Raw genomic sequence first — 16,172 nt, 5'->3', positions numbered from 1 at the left:
GAGATTATCCTAAGCTCCCCAGTGCAGCTGGAAACAAAGCAGCAAAGTGAGAGATGCCTCATACTACACCCAAAGGGAAAGGACTGGAAAGTAGATTTGCTGATAAAAAAAGATGAATAAAACAATGGATAATTGAAACCAATTTGGATTTTCTCATGAGAATTGTCATTCTATCCATGGCACTGAAGATCAGTGAACAAGAACTTTTTTGGCTGGTTGAGTTTTGTTTGGATTTTTTGGGGGGGTTTGTCTGTATGTTTCTTGGTTGGTCAGTTTGGGTTTTGTCCCCCCTTGGATTCCAGCTGAGATGATTGGCATCTTTCTTAAAAAAATAGTATTTTTTTCATGATTTCACATTTCAGTTTTTCTTGCTTTAGTCACAAACTGCTCAGGCAAGACAAAGTAGCTCCAAAACCCTTTTCAGCCTGAACAACTGAAAACAATCCACCCCTTTTTCAGCAAAACCTGAAGTTTTGAGATGTTCTAATTTAGGGAACTGTTCTCTTTCCCAGGTAAACTCCACCAGGACATAGCAATAGCAGAGTTCCTGTCCCAGGATTTTGCCTGGAACACTGAGGAATCTTTAAGGAACTTTCTCTGGCCAAATTCTTCCCCAAAACATCAATCTGCCATGGGTTCAAAACAACCTCCTTTACCAAAATTGAAACAAATTCTGATTTTACTGCCATTGCTTTTCAGGAGGACAAAGAATTAAACCAATTTTTATGCACATTGACATAGGGAAACCTCATGAGCCAAATTCTTCCATGTCACCTGATAATTTAAGTATTTCACCACTTCATTTGACTGCAAGACATCCAGGTTTTCCAGTCTAGCTCCTTCAGTGCTCCAAGAGTGAGTAAGTGGATCTGTAGCCTCGACTCCCCACATTCCAGATGTGGCTGAGGGTCGTTCATCTCTGCATGATTTAACCACTGTACTCCAAAATGAATAATCTAGCCTAAAGCTTTGTCATGGCAAGAGCATGCGATTGTCTCCTGAAACCAAAGGTTTAATCACTGAGATCCAGCCATTCATATGTCTTCATTCATTCCTGACATATATATGTATGTCTGACTTGTAAAATTTACTGGGTGGCTAAACGGGATTCAGCTGTTTATAAAGAATGTAATTTTCCCTTGAAAGTTTCCTGCAAGTGCCTCATTGCTTTGGAATTATTTCTATTCCTTGCACTTTTTAAATTTTACTTTTTATTTTACTTGCTAAAAGACTAAGCATTATCTGCTAATAAGATGAAGATGCAGAAAAGAAAAGGTCAATTTAATTGGAGCTACTATTTCCTGGGGTTTAAAAGGAAAATGTTGAAGCTAAGATGACATTGACAAATTGCTACTATTTATTTAAATTGTGTAATGCAATCTACCAGTAGTTCTATAATCTGCATGTTTGAAGCAGTTGACCCGTCCAACTAATGCAAACAAATTAGCCTCCTGGGTCCTCCCTAGATCCTATAAGCCATTAAATATCCTAATCTAACATCATTTAATACACAAACTCTCTTAGTTAAAGTGTTACACTGGATATGTGTTATAAAAATTACAACATACTGGGTCTAAGCACAGCAAAACCCAGGTCAGCAAATTTGTCTTTTCTGTCACTCATCCCTTTATTTGTTTATTTATTTTATTATTTATTGGTTATTTAACCACAAAGGGAACAAATTTTGGGTTTCTCTGTGTCCGCCCCTCTTCATAACTTCATTGCCATTGCCTCAAAAGTCCAGCATTGGTTTAGATGTTTAAAGTTCAAGAGCTCCTGCCACAAATATATTGTATGAATTTCATCCCAATCAGTAAATCTGTCTTAGGGAAGTCTTTGTGCATTAAATGTTCCTGAGGAAATTAAGGCTCTATTATGCCCATGATACACAGGCTACCAACAGCTCTGGTTTTCCCCCTGATTTATAGAAATGCCAATCCCAAGACTTCACAATTCATGCAAATAAACTCACCTGAAGGGAATGAGATTGTTTGTCTCAGTAAAAAATGAATAAAACCTCGTGTAATTAGTAAAGCAATAATTCCCCTAGGAACTCAATTCTGGTGCTTTGTGAAGAGGGAAAATTGCCTGTTCTCCATTATGATAAATACACCAATAGAAACCCACATAATTATTATTTTATCATGCTCAGAGGTCTGTTCTGGAATTTATCCAGGAGTAAAGTCCACCTCAGGCAGGAGCAAAACCAAGAAACATCTGAGGGTGGCCACGTCCTCCCCTTGATTTCTCTTGCCCTTGGATCAGTCCTTTAAAGATCAGGGAGTCAATCGTGTTTCATAAGAGCAAGGAGATAGATAAAGGTAGCATGGAATGATTAAATCAATCAGGAAAGTAATAGTCCCATAACCAAAGGAAAGTCAATAGGTTATATATCACTGACAACCTATGAAGTCATTACAGGAGCTTATGGGACTGAGTCACACAATTAATTGCCAAAGAAAAATCTCGTGGCTGCAGCAAAAAAGTGTATTTTTAGCATATTGACACAAGAAAGCTGATCCTTTCCGTGGACCTTTCTGGAAGATAACTAAGCAACAACAAAAATAACCCCACAAAGCTGAATCCCCTCAAATTACCAGACCATGTGGAAGAAGCTTTTTCCAAGCTGTTACTAAACTTCCTTCTTATAAAATACATTTTAGGTGAAAGAAGAGACCTTATAAATTTTATAAGGAATAAGCTGAACCTGTTTTTCACAATGAAAAGAAATAGATGGGTTTAAGGACCACCCAGCGAAACTGCCAAAATGAGGAGAAAAAAGAGAGATTCTGCAGAAATTTGGGAAATCTTGCTGTCAGAGCACAGATATTAATAGTTTCACATGCCTGGTTGTGAAAAGCACAATGGGTTTGAAGAGCTCTCTGAAGAGATTTGATTTCAATGAATGCAAGAGCAAGAAGTAGCTGAGCAAAGTGCTCTGATTCAGAGCCTGTGACCTTTCTCAGCAGAGTCATCAACAATGTTCCACTTCTTGTACTCACAAATACAGAAAACAAACCCTTGTTATTTTAAAACCTTGATCAATAAATTACAAAACCAAAGAGATTTAGGCAAATCTGATCACGAGACCCCAGTTTCTGCCTCCTGCTGCAGGTGTAACGATTTTACCTCAAAGGGGGTTGTTTTTTCACTACAAAAATTACCACATATTTTCCTTTCTCTGAGGGGTAATTAAGTGACTCATAGATGAAATCTAGAAAATTGATACTTGTCAGAGGTAAAAACAATGATCAGTGGAAGAGGTAAGTTTATCATAGAATTGTGATTTTAGGCTTTTTTCACATTCCTTGCCTAGTTTGGAACTGTTCTGGTTCATAACAATCAGCTATTGTCAGCTGCTAATTATTAATTTCTCTTGGTTTAAGATCTTTTAAGCTGAAATGACATTGAAAGGCAGTTTGAAAGGTAAAGTCACTCAACCCTTTTCTGAATTTTGGTTCAAAACTAGTTTTTTTGATTGGACCAGCACCAACTGTTGGTTCAATGTTCCCTTTCTATATCACATTGGAATACCTTGGACCTGCATTAAACATCCCATTACCCTGAGAACCCCAAATTTGCAGGTTAACCTACTTTGTAGGTTACTTCAACCTGAATTTAGGATTTACGGAGAAACATTTACAGAGAAACAAATCCGCATTGCCATGAATGATAACATATGAGGTATTTTAAATGAATAGTAATTAAAATTTAGTAGGATGATAATACGGTAATTAAATATCAATTGTTTGCGCAGGACCACTTATTGAGTTTAATAAGTATGTAAAAGATATTAATCTAGTTGTCATGCAATTACCTCATTGAGGGGGAGTGGGAATATGTGCGTGTGTGTGGGAAGAACAAATCATGAAATGTAAAATTCAGTTTTAAAGCTGTGTTAAGGTTATGACAGAACCAAAAGAAGAAAAAAAATTAATAAATCGCTTTTCCTTTTCTCACTGTGGGATATCCAGGGAGGTGCAGTGGGGTGAGCTGTGGGTATTCAAAGGGCTGAGGAGGGGATGTGGACAGGGAGCAGAATCACAGGATCATGGAATGGGTTGGGAGAGACATGAAATCCCATCCAATGCCACCACCTGCCATGGGCAGGGGCACCTTCCACCAGCCCAGCTTGCTCCAAGCCCTGGCTAAGCACAAGAAACCATGGCAAACACAGCTCTCTAAATGTTTCCTTTTAAAACAGCATTTGTTCATTTATTATAACACCTATATGTTATCAAGTATCAACCACCCCATCCTAAACCCCCTCCTTCAGCACTCAAAACAATTATTTGGGGTTCTACCTGCCATGGACTGATGTTACATTAAGTGCATGTGTGAAGGAAATCTTTGGCCATTTCCCTGGAATCTGCACATTAATGAAGGTTATTCTGCAAGGTTATTGTGACAATTTCACATGTCCTTATCAGCTTCACCTGCCCCCAAATCAAAATAGGCACTTTGGGGATCATAATTCCAACCTGGCAGGTTTTGAAAACAGAAGATAGGACAATCCCCATATTTTTCTTATAAATTATCCATCCTTTCTGCAGCAACTTTGGAAGCAGTGCCAATTTTTTATAGCTCAGAGCAGTTATAAAATATTAACCATATCAGACTTGATTTTTCCAAAGCCCTGTGTGGAAAAAGGCAAGATTTTCATGCTCCCGTGTTTACACAGACATTAGAAGCAGAGAAAGGTGATATGAAGTTTGAATGCACTTCCCTGCCAGCCAAGGAGAAAGGGCTTCACCTACACTTTAACCAGCAGGAATTTGACAAATCTGTTCACAAAAACTCAGAGAAGAGAAGCCCTTACTTTCTGAGAAGTGTTGTCTTAATGTTTAACAATCCTTTTTATCCAAAATCTTTGCTGCAAAGGAAGCTAATTCCTTCTTTTCCTAAGCCCAACAGAGAGAAAGATATTGACTTTTTTGCCAGCAAACCTAGCTCCTTCAGCCCTGTCTCCAACCCACTTTTCTGAATCTTTTATCAGTTTCGGTCCTTTTCAGAGCTCCGATCCCTGCACAGCATCCTTAAAGACGTGTGTTTTAAAAGGGATCCTGCAGCACCCAGAGTCTCTCCTGCCCCCAGGCTTCAGAAAAACAGCAGAGGCAGCACAGAAAAGTGTTTTAAACACAAACAGAAATGAACAGGAGAGGCTTCAAGAAAAATTACAGGGGACAGTGTTATTGCCCCTCCCTGCCCATGCTGCTGTATGAAGGTGCCCAGATTTAGGAGCTGAGGGCAGAGAATGGGCAGCAAAAAGTGTGTTCCTTTTTCAAACATAAGATTTTAGACTATGATAAAGCTTAATACAAAGAGAGAAAGGAAGAAAAGATGAGTGAGGTAAAAAAATAGGGTTTGGGGAAGCAAATGGAACCGGGTCTGTGTGAAGACTGAGGTACAACCAGTGGGGTCACAGCAGGGCAGATCTTGGAGCCTCTCTCAGCCTCTTTCTTTCCCTGCCAATCATCCCTGCAGCCATACTTCAACACATCCGTGTTCTGAGACTCTTTAATTAATTGAAAGGAGATAATAATTAATGCAGCAACTCTTATTCTGGTTTAGGCCATCAGAGAGAGGGTAAGAAGGGAGGTGGGCGGAAAATGCACCCAAGATCGAGCTCTTGGGTGATGCAAAGCTGCTGTAAACCCAATAAAGAGGTAATTCCAAACAATTTTAATATAGTTCTGCATCCCCCCAAAGCAGCAGCAGGGTCCTAGTGAGTACAAGCCACAGAAACAGCCGAGCTGGAAACCTTTCTAGCAGAGAAAATATTCTGTCTAAATGTTAGGAGCTTCTGTAGGCTCAAAAATATTGATGGGTCACATAATTTTTGCAGATCATACCAGTAGATATTGGGAAGGCTTGCTGTGCCATATGTGCATCCTTCTTCTCTTTCAAAGCCATCAGTTGTCGAAGGGAAAAAATAAAGACTTGTGTTTGAGGGAGAAAAAGCAATATGCACTGAAGCTCAAAAGCAGGCGCACGTTTGAAGTGTCACTTTTGGTTTTTATCACCATTTTATCACCACTAAGGGAAAGTGCTCTGCAGCTCACAGAGCGCTGCCTCATCCAATAACCTGTTCAGAGCAGGCTTTTTAGCCTGGTGATAGAAACAAACACAGGCAAAGGTAGAGGGAGATGATTAAATGGGCTGAAAATCCAGCTTGACACACTGGTACCAATTGAACAAAACTGGGGTCGGGGGAGAGGCACAAGAGCACGAACCAGAGTTTAAATTATCCAGCCTAAATTCCTGCTTTTCACAGCACACCCCCAGCTCTGGCATTGTATCACCTTGGTTTCATGTCTGTGTTCTGCAAACTGGGCAAAATTTCCCAGCTATGAGGGTGTAGATGAATATTTCCATCATTCCAGGATTAGGCAGGAGCCCAAAAAGGCTCCTCCATCATCATCCCCACATGGGCAGCCCTGTAAAAGCCCATGTTGACTCAGACCACTGGGCCAATTCCCTGAAAGGATTTCTTAGGAGATATTGCTGTCTAATATCTCTAAACCTACTAACAGATTTTTTTTTTCAACTTCATTTGAAGATCACTGACCTGGTGCAAGAAAATATTTTCTCTCCATAGGAGGCAGACCTCTTCCCTTCCTGTGACTTTCAAACCACCAGAACTTTGAAGAGTTACTGTGCATCTTTTCCCACTCTCTTGAACACCCAGTTCCTTACCCAGGCAGACCCCCTGAAGTTTTCAAAACATAAATAAACAGTGTATACATTCCATTTCTCAATTTCCATTTATACCTGTATGTGTTTTACAGATTTCCCTTCCAGCCCAATAAAAGTATATTTTTGCCAACCTCTGTCAGCAGCAATCTTTAAATCTCAGGATTCAAATGAACAAAAAAGGATTTTTATCCTTAATTCTACTGTTCTTTAATATTGGATCTGTGTGAAGTTCTCACACACTTTCAGCAAATACAGGCTCATTCCTAGATTTATCACAGAATAGCAGGAGGCTGACGTTCCAACTGCTCTGACCTGGACTTAGGAATGGTTTTTATTTCATTACGTGGATATTTGGGGTTGCAGTTAAACAGAGCTGGGTGGGCCAGGTCAGTCTGGTTATGACAGGAGGCTGGTGGAGAGCTGGAACTTTGCTAGGCTGTTTTGGTGGCAGGCATTTGGACATTCTGTAAAATCAAGGACAGAGGAAGAACTGGTAAAAAGGTGAATTCCAAGATTTAAAGAGCAAATTTTCAATGGACTTGAAATCAAAGTGATAGAATCAAGTAATGGACATAGCATATCCAAAAGAACCAGACTCCAAGCAAGTACCCAAACTGTGAGAATACAAAATCAGCTGGAAAGGCATTTATTTGTCAAGACATCACCATCTTTGGACTTCGGAAATGTCCTGCCTTTCTGTGGGAATTTCCATGTATAATAATGAAGAAAAAAACCCACAAAACTTAAAAGAGAGCTTCCAGGAAAACAAATTAAAATGTTGTGGCTGTTTTCTATTCTAGTGCCTCTCCCTCCCCAGGGCTCTGCCCACACAGGTTTTTATATAAAATATTATTGTCAGGATGCTCTGGAATGGTCATTACAGCTTCCTGTAGGGTCACAACAAAAACATTCTTAGAAATAAAGGGCTCACAGCATTCCCAGGTGGACAGTGCTGGAACAGGAGCTGCAAGACTCAGTCTGGTGAGGATCCAAAGGTCCCCCCTCAGCTGTGGGGATGGGTCAGGACACCCAGGAGCTGCCATGAAAGACTGGGATCCTTGTGATTTCTGCAGCTATTCCAAGCTGGTACAATTCGTTTTACATCACTCCTTACTCCTCAGTAGCTGACAGCTCCTCGTAGACCAGGCTAACCTTTTTTATTATTATTTATTCATATTTACAAGGTCTATAGGAAATACACTCCAAAAGTCAAAAAAGGTCTGATCCTGCTTCCTCAACAGCAGCGCCTAAAGCAGCAGATGGACTGTGGCTGCAGTGCCTCAATATATTCATTATTTAGACCAATAATTTCCTTTGCACTGAAAGCATCTGGCTTCTGATGCTCAGGGGAAAAAACAACATGACCTAAAACTGGTTTTAACTACAGGTTCATCTTCTAGAAGGGCGGGTTAAATCACAACCAAGTAGAAAACAGGACAGTTTTTTCACTATTTGAGAGGATGGAAGGAGGTAATTTTTTTTTCTGTATAACCTTCTTTAGGTGATTTTTGTCAGGAAAACTCACTGGATGCAGTTTTCTAATTGCTGCTGGGAAAAACCCATGGGAAGAGCTGCTGCTTTTCCTTTTTCCTCGGGTGTTTCTCACAAGCAGAGCTGTAGCAGTAACTAAAGCTGTGCGGAATCCCACACGGGAGCTCAGAGCATCCCCCGTCCCCAGAAACCCTCTCCCTGAAAGATTCCAACCCCGACAGGGATTCCCACACATTTCTGCTTCCCTTGGACCCTTCCCCACAACACCAAATGTGTTTCTTGCAAAACCAGCTGTGTCTGTTCAAATGTGGGTGTTTAAAAGGAGACTTTTGTCGAGATTGCTGAGAAGCTGGGGAGGGATTTCACACATCAGGGAAGGCAAATCCCACCTAGTAAGACAGAAAGGTGTGGCACGATAGCCTGGAAATGAAACTATTTTTTTAAAAAAATAATCTCAAGTCAAATGTTATTAAAAAACAGTGAAACCAACTATTTTCAGGCTCTGACACATAATTAGTTATCTTACGGTAGTGTCCCGTGTTTAGAGGAACTAAGGTTTAATTATTTAATGAAATAACAATCCCAGGGAGGAATTATTAACCTGTTTCCAGATTATTATGGTTTCGCAAACTCTCCAAATTTCATGGTACCAAGAAAGAAAGACATGAAAGAATAACCTGGTGGAATTAAAGAACAGGAAATAGGCCTGTTTCCTCCAGCTCCTCATCTCCTTCACTCATCCCATTGGCCAGAAACATGCCAAGATTTTCTGTGTTCTCATGGCAGGATGAGCTTTCTGAAAATTACTTTTTTGACTTTTTACCTCTCAAATCACAGGGGCTGCACAGGTCTGCAGACAAATCAGCATTTCAGAGCCAACATGTGCTTTTTCCACCGAAATTCATTTTTCATGAGGTAGAAACAAGCCTTTGAAGAGAGGTGACATCTGCAGTCACATGCTCTGTGTTGAGGACCTTATTTATAAACCACCTTCACCCACCAGGTTATGAGAGAAGGCCTAAAGTTTAACAACAACAAAAAAAATCAATCACTGCTTTATATTCCTGGTTTTGCAACTTTTTTATCTTTTTAGAAAATACCTGTTCATTAAACAGCAGGAAAAAAATCCAGATAAGACAAACTGTATTTTCAACCTATAATTTTGCAATGAGTTGTCCTCTTTCTGTGCCTGAAAGCTTCCAAACGAATATGAAAAGGTTCTCAAGTGTTTGTGGTTACAGATGAGCTTATTTTTAAGCTGCTCAAAAAACGAGAGCATTCCACTAGCCTGTAAAATAATTATTCCTGCAAGAAGGTGGGTTATGCATAAGAAAGATTTCAAAGGTCAGAATTCACTCTAAGAAAATACGGCTTTAAATCTGAAGCTGCTCTTCAGCTGCAGCATCACCCCAATATTGGTGCTGGCCTGAACAGATAATTCTATGAATTTTCTGCCCAAAATGTTTTGCCTTTAAATTATTGGAAGTTAAACTCATGATGACAAATTGAGAGAACATGAAACAGATGATGATATCCTGCTAGAAGCAGAGGGAGAACTTAAAGAGCATCTTCTTCTGCAGTGGTAGCCTTTAAAACCCCTCTAAAAAGAGCTGTAATTTTAGAATCACAGATTACAAAGTTACTCCTCACCAGAAACCTGATGTCCTCAGAATTTAGTTTTAACTGAGACAAAGACTCCTCTCCAAGAATTCAGTGTACAGCAGTGAAACAGTCAACAATGCTGCACTAATGCAAGTGAGAAGCAGCTCTCATTAGATGACTATCTCTGCGTGAATAATGCACTATTACCTGTTTGGGTTTAATTAAATGTAATACATAACATTTTCTTGTAATGACTATAGGTATCCATACACCTCTATTATACTTGACTTCAATAATCCATTCATTTTCCTCTCATCCCCTCATTTGGACAATTTATCATTTTGCCAGGCTCCTAATGTTGGTCATTTATGAGAAAAGTTTTTTATAGTATTTTCCACACTAACTGGGATTAACACAGTCACTGCAGACCCCCAGCAGTTCTGTAAACTTGCACTGAACACAGCAATTCTGAGTGGTTAACTACATCTAGAAGGAAAATCAAAAAGCATCCTAACATAATGAAAGGACTTTAGGAGGGTTTAGCCTTGGATAACTCAATTCTTGTCTAAAGATAGGTGTGCATGTTGAAAACCCCACTGCTTTTATATTGCCCTTTCCCAAAACAGAGGGAGAAGAGGGAAGAAAAACTATGCCAAGACTGGGACAGAGAGTAACTCACATCTAAACTGAAAGCTGGGATTTGCAGTAGATGAAGTTGAAGAGTGCTGAAGTCAACATCCCTGGGAGGGCTGAAAAGCTCTACAGATGTGGCACCTGGGAACATGGGGCAGAGGTGGCCTTGGCAGTGCTGGGGGTGTTCTTGAACTCTACTGTCTTTGAGAGTTTTCCTAAACAATTCTAAGATTTTATAAAACATTCATTTGCTCCTTTTATTCAGGGATTTTTGGTGCATAGCCCACATTGATGGATTCCACTCATTTTCAGTCTCTGGGTATTTGGAAATCTGGCTACTCTCAGACTCCTCAATTTGGCAACTCCCCAGAAGTGCTTTTTCCCTTTCTCAAGACTCACCTATTCTTCAGAAGAGGTATCTATATCCCTGTGCTTCTCATATTCAGTAAAATCTGCTTTGTTTTGGGATCCCAGCTGCAGGTCTGATCACCCCAGCTCCCCCACCCCACCTGATTTCTGCAAAGCGAGGAGAATTACACCTCCACACTGTTTCCCCAGCATCTGCAGATCTGATTTCCCTCTGTAAATAGATTATATTCAATATTTATAAAAAGATTAGGCTAATCTGACATTTAATTAATGGAAACGGCAATATTTGACTTTTTATTTTAATAAGCAACACCCTTTGTTCCCACAGAAATCATTACTAGCAGTACACTCAAAAAAAAAAAAAAAAAAAAAAAAAAAAAAAAAAAAAAGAAGAGAAAAGAAAAAAGGCAGAAAGATTTAACAAAAGGTTCCATTAAATTAGAGAGCAATAAACAAACACAGCCAATTTATGCATCGGAGTCATTAAATGTGTATCCTCTCCACCACTCCCCTCACAGACACTACTTAGGGCTGCTGCAATGGATCTGCAGGGAGCAGTTACCTTAATTATAAAATGAAACACCTCTGCTAATGCACTCTTGGAGCCTTGTTAGTTTACACCCCAGACATGTGGCTCCGAATGGGCTCCAAATGCTAATTCCAGGGATGCTCCGAGGTGCCCGGCGTTCCATGACCGCACTGCCTACAGGGCTCTCCCTGGATTTTTTCACCCTCCCTCTCGCCCTTGGGGTGGAGATGAAACGCAGGAACTCTTTGGTCCAGCTCAGCATGGACTTGTGAATAGTTCATTCATGGGCGGCCACTCGGACAAGCAGCCTCTTTATCTGATTATCTGCCCTCATTGTTAGAGCCGTGCCTCGATGTGATGAGCCTTGCAGGAAAAATTAAAGAAGATGTAAACAGTAAATGCAGACATTTTGCAACATAGCTAAAAATAAATTGCACTACAGGCAATTATGCAAGTTTTACTGGATACATTAAAAAGACATTAAATGCACAGCTGTTTTAAGTGTCTTTTAAGCTGATAAATTAACTGTCTAATAAATTGTAAGATTTGTCAGCTAATAATGCTATTTTATCTGCTTTAACATATGCCTTCCTAGTTCATGAAGCATTATTGTAAGTGCCAAAAGGAGATAATGTGCATTTTACAGTGTTATGTCTTAAGTGGAATGGATCATTGGCCATGAAGAAGTGTGTTAATAAATCTCCTAGGCTTTGTTAATTGCACTCAATGAAGTGTCACTGTTAAAACACAAAAGATGTGATAGAGAAAGCTGAACATAATGTCTTTCAGTTTTACAATTAACAGTTCACTAGGCAAATCGACCAAAAAGACCATAATTTGTTGAAGCCTTATTAACTTACATTTTCCTACTCAAGGTCATAATTGTGAATGGCTCAAAGCTATGTTTTAATGCTCATCAAGAAGAGTAACCTTGCTGGAGAGAGTGAACTTTTCCATCTCTCAGCAGCACTTATCCCTCTCTTTGCAGGTAGCAGATAAACAAAGCTGAACTTTGCTGTACACCCCCAATGAGCACCACTCCTGAGCTGGGAAACAGGACTTCAACCAGCTTTCCTCCACAGCAAGGAGAAAAAGTGACTAAAAAATTTAAAGGAAGGTTTTTGAAGGAGTGCATAAAGCTATCAGAGCTGTTGTCATGCAGAAAGACTGCTCCTGATTTTAATTTGAAGAATTACTTATCAAGATTTGAGGTTTTTTCCCCTGGAATCTGAACCCAGCACAGAAGACAAAGCAAATAATCCAACATACTTTGCAAACAATTATCAAAACCAAATACAGTCTCTAAATACCCTTCATGAAGAAGCGCTATTTCCATAATTCTTATTAAATATTGATTATTGAACATATTAACACTTGTCAACATCTCATCAGACTGGCACTACTGGGCTTTGTTGCAAAAGCTTCCCACTTCAGACTGTTTTGTGAAAACGTAAAGTATTTTCTCCACCAGGGTAATCAGAGTAAATACCAGTGATGATGCCTTGGCACACAAATACAGCACCAGCTCCCTAATCCTCATGAAGCAATGAGAGCACATGATAGAACCATAATGACCAAGCATTAATTCAACCCTGTCATTCCTTCCTAAAAGCCTCAAGATGTAGAACACCACGGTTTCATGGGAATCACCATATATTTAAATCTCAGACCACAAACACCACCACTCTAAGCACTTTAAAGTGCTCAGCACTGGTGGTTTGGTAACAGTTGTGACGCTCTGTGATGCACAAGATATTGGGATACATCAAAATACACATTAATAAATTGTCCCATCAGCATTAAAAATAATGAAAGGAGCCCACTTGGGTGCTCTGAGGTTACAGGTTCCACCCTGAGCCATGCAGGAGGTGAGAGCTCTTCCTCCTGAGCTCAGTGATTGCCAGTGGCTGGACAAAGAGGGCATTTCCCACTCCAGGACCATGCTCCTTGCTGAAGGATAGGTTACAGAATCAGGCACAAGTTGGACAGGATGGACACCATAGACAAATATTTCCAAAAAACACAATTTGGGAGGAGTCTGAAAGACTGCACTGGCACAAGACTTAGATGGAAAAACCAGCCATCAGAAAACAAAGGTAATTCCTTCCCTTCCCATCCGGCTCTGCCTTAACGACAGGATTGTTTAAACAATCATAAAATACAGATATGGTTTATGCTGGAAAGGACCTTAAAGCTCATCCAGTGCCATTTCCTGCCATGCACAGGGACACCTTCCACTGTCCCAGGGTGCTTGAAACCAAATCCAGCCCAGTCTTGGACACTTCTAGGGATGGGATGAACACCCAGCAGTGTATGTCCATGTCAGAGAACAGCTACAGAAAATTATAATTTTCAACTAATACACGTGAACATACACCTGATAAACTTCTCCAGAGGAAAGAACTCATCCAACCAGAAAAGGGAAAATTAACATAATCACTATGTCCCTTTCAAACTCCATAGCTAGAGGCGGGCAGAAATTCTCCTTAAAAACTGTGCTGTGGACTGTTTTCATAATTTTCTATTAAACATTAGAATCAGTGGAAGAATTTGACTAAAACTTGATTTAGAACAGTATCTGATATAAATACAGATGTGCACGTACACATGCAGAGAGTGAAATATAAAGGTGCACACATAAATATATTTCCAGCTCCCAGTTACCCCACAGCTGACAGAAGCAATTTCAAGAAATCGCATTGAAACCACTGACACCAAGATAACACAAAATAGCTGAAACATTGTGTTTTATAAATAAAGAGATTTATGTTTGCACAAGAATAGCTCAGCTACATAAAGAATAATAGCTACAGGAGCCACCCTGGGAAGCTGGGAGACCTTTAAGGATTTGAACATCACTGTTACGGCTGGCTCACTTTCTTCCTCACATGGGTATCAACCGGAGGGCTGGGACAGGAGCACCTCAGGAATTCAGGGATGTGCTGCTCTACTCCCAGTGGGATGCATCCCCTTGTACAAGACTTGATATCACGGCTCAGTCTTGTCCCTGCTCAGGTACAATCTTGTATTTGATCCATCAGGGACAAGCAGGGGAATGCTGTGCTCCCAAGCTACATCCAGGCAACTCCCACCCCTCTCACAAGTTGCTTTCTTATGGCTTTACAAGACAGAATGCTGAAGCCTGTTATTTGTCTTTGTGTGCTGTTTCTAGAAACGTGATTAGCAGAAATGCCCTGAAGGTTTAGGGTTTGATTTCCTGTGTAAATAATGCAGGCATATGCCCATCATGAAAAGAACTGCAAACTTTGCTCAGTCAAGGGTTTCACACAGTGATTTAAACCACCTAATCAGGGTGTACAGTCAGATTCTAACCTCTTTAGAGGGAAACTGAGTCCAGTTTTGTGATCCTGGATTTACTTTATATTGATGCAATTTGATGAAGGGTAGGCTGTTGCTGTTTGTAGATTGTTGGTGTGAAAGCAGATGAACAGAGCTGGTTTGGCCCTGGAAAATTGAGATCCCTTTAAATCTCAACACCAGTCTATGCTTTGGGAATCACAATGGGAAGGTCTCAGCTGTCTCTCATCAACTCAAGCCCCACTAACATCTTTCAAAAACATAAAGCACAAGTTCTGCAGCACTCAGAGAGCAAATCTCCTATGAAATGTGTAACCATTCTCTCCTCCAACCCCAAAATGTTTGTCTTGAGTGGCATGATCTCCTGAGATAATAATAAACTGCTGTTATTTGGGTTGGAGGAAGTTTGCACAACCAGACACATTTCCTAGGCCAGTCCCACAGCACCCTGGACACCACACTTGGGTGGGGAGGTCCTCATGGATCCCTGGGAACAGTGCTGGCTCCCCAGTGTCAGAGACGCCCGGGCAAGAGCAAACAAAGCAAACTTCAAGGTGTTCTGCTCTGCTTTTTGTTTTTTCTTTAAGTTGGGTTCAGCAGCTTCTAAGAAGTTCTAAAATCACCTTGAATGTAATTTCTCTAAGCCACGTTTAAAGGGAAGAATTACCATCTGTCACAGTTGGTTAATCAGAATCAGTGCGCTCCATCTCACTTGCTTTTTATTAAAAAATAACCCTTCAGCAACTAAACTTCCTGAGATCTTTTCCATGAAGATGTAAGCCATGCTTATCCCCCAGGAGCTACTGACACCATTCACAGAAATTAACCAACCCATGAACAAGCACTGGATGCTGGTTTATGTAATGTCACCACATCATTTTTATTACCTATGCCTACAGCAGTGGCTTCTTTTTTTTTATTTCTTTAGTCTCTTGTGAAGCTCAGGAAATATTAACATGATTCAGATGAATGTCCATCCCATAAAGAGAGGGAAATTTCAGAAAGTGGAGTGACTGCAATAATATTAGGATTGTAAAAATAAATGTTCTGCTGGTGTTGGTTTGAAAACAAAATACTCAAGGAAAAGCAGTAAAAAGAAAAGAAAATCCAAACCTGCTTGCCCCCAGATTAGTGGATGTGAATGAATCCAGAGAAATCTGAGGACTGGCTTAACCAAGCATGGCTAAAGCTGGAACAGTAGCAAGAAAAGATTGCAATTTTCTCCAAACTGTGAACAAAAGGTCTGAACGGCGGCAAAAAGCAAAGAATCCTCCTCATTCACCGAAACCAACTAAGTGGTAACAAATCGTGAGTTTTCAATTGGAGACAATTGGGCAGGAATAATTATGTGGGATGCTGAAGGCTGATTTAACCCCTTCTGCCCCCATTTATGGGAGGCATCACAGTGCTGAGCATGCCCATACAACCAATTCACATTCCCACAAAAAGTTCATCCTGCTGAGGGAGCAGGTTCCTGCAGATAAAAGACGGGATCTCAAGAAAAATTAAGGCTATGAGAGGCCCGTCCCTGTTT

The sequence above is a fragment of the Prinia subflava genome, chromosome Z (assembly GCF_021018805.1).
Source record: "Prinia subflava isolate CZ2003 ecotype Zambia chromosome Z, Cam_Psub_1.2, whole genome shotgun sequence".
Lineage (NCBI taxonomy): Eukaryota > Metazoa > Chordata > Aves > Passeriformes > Cisticolidae > Prinia > Prinia subflava.
Note: the sequence above shows the minus strand (reverse complement) of the source record.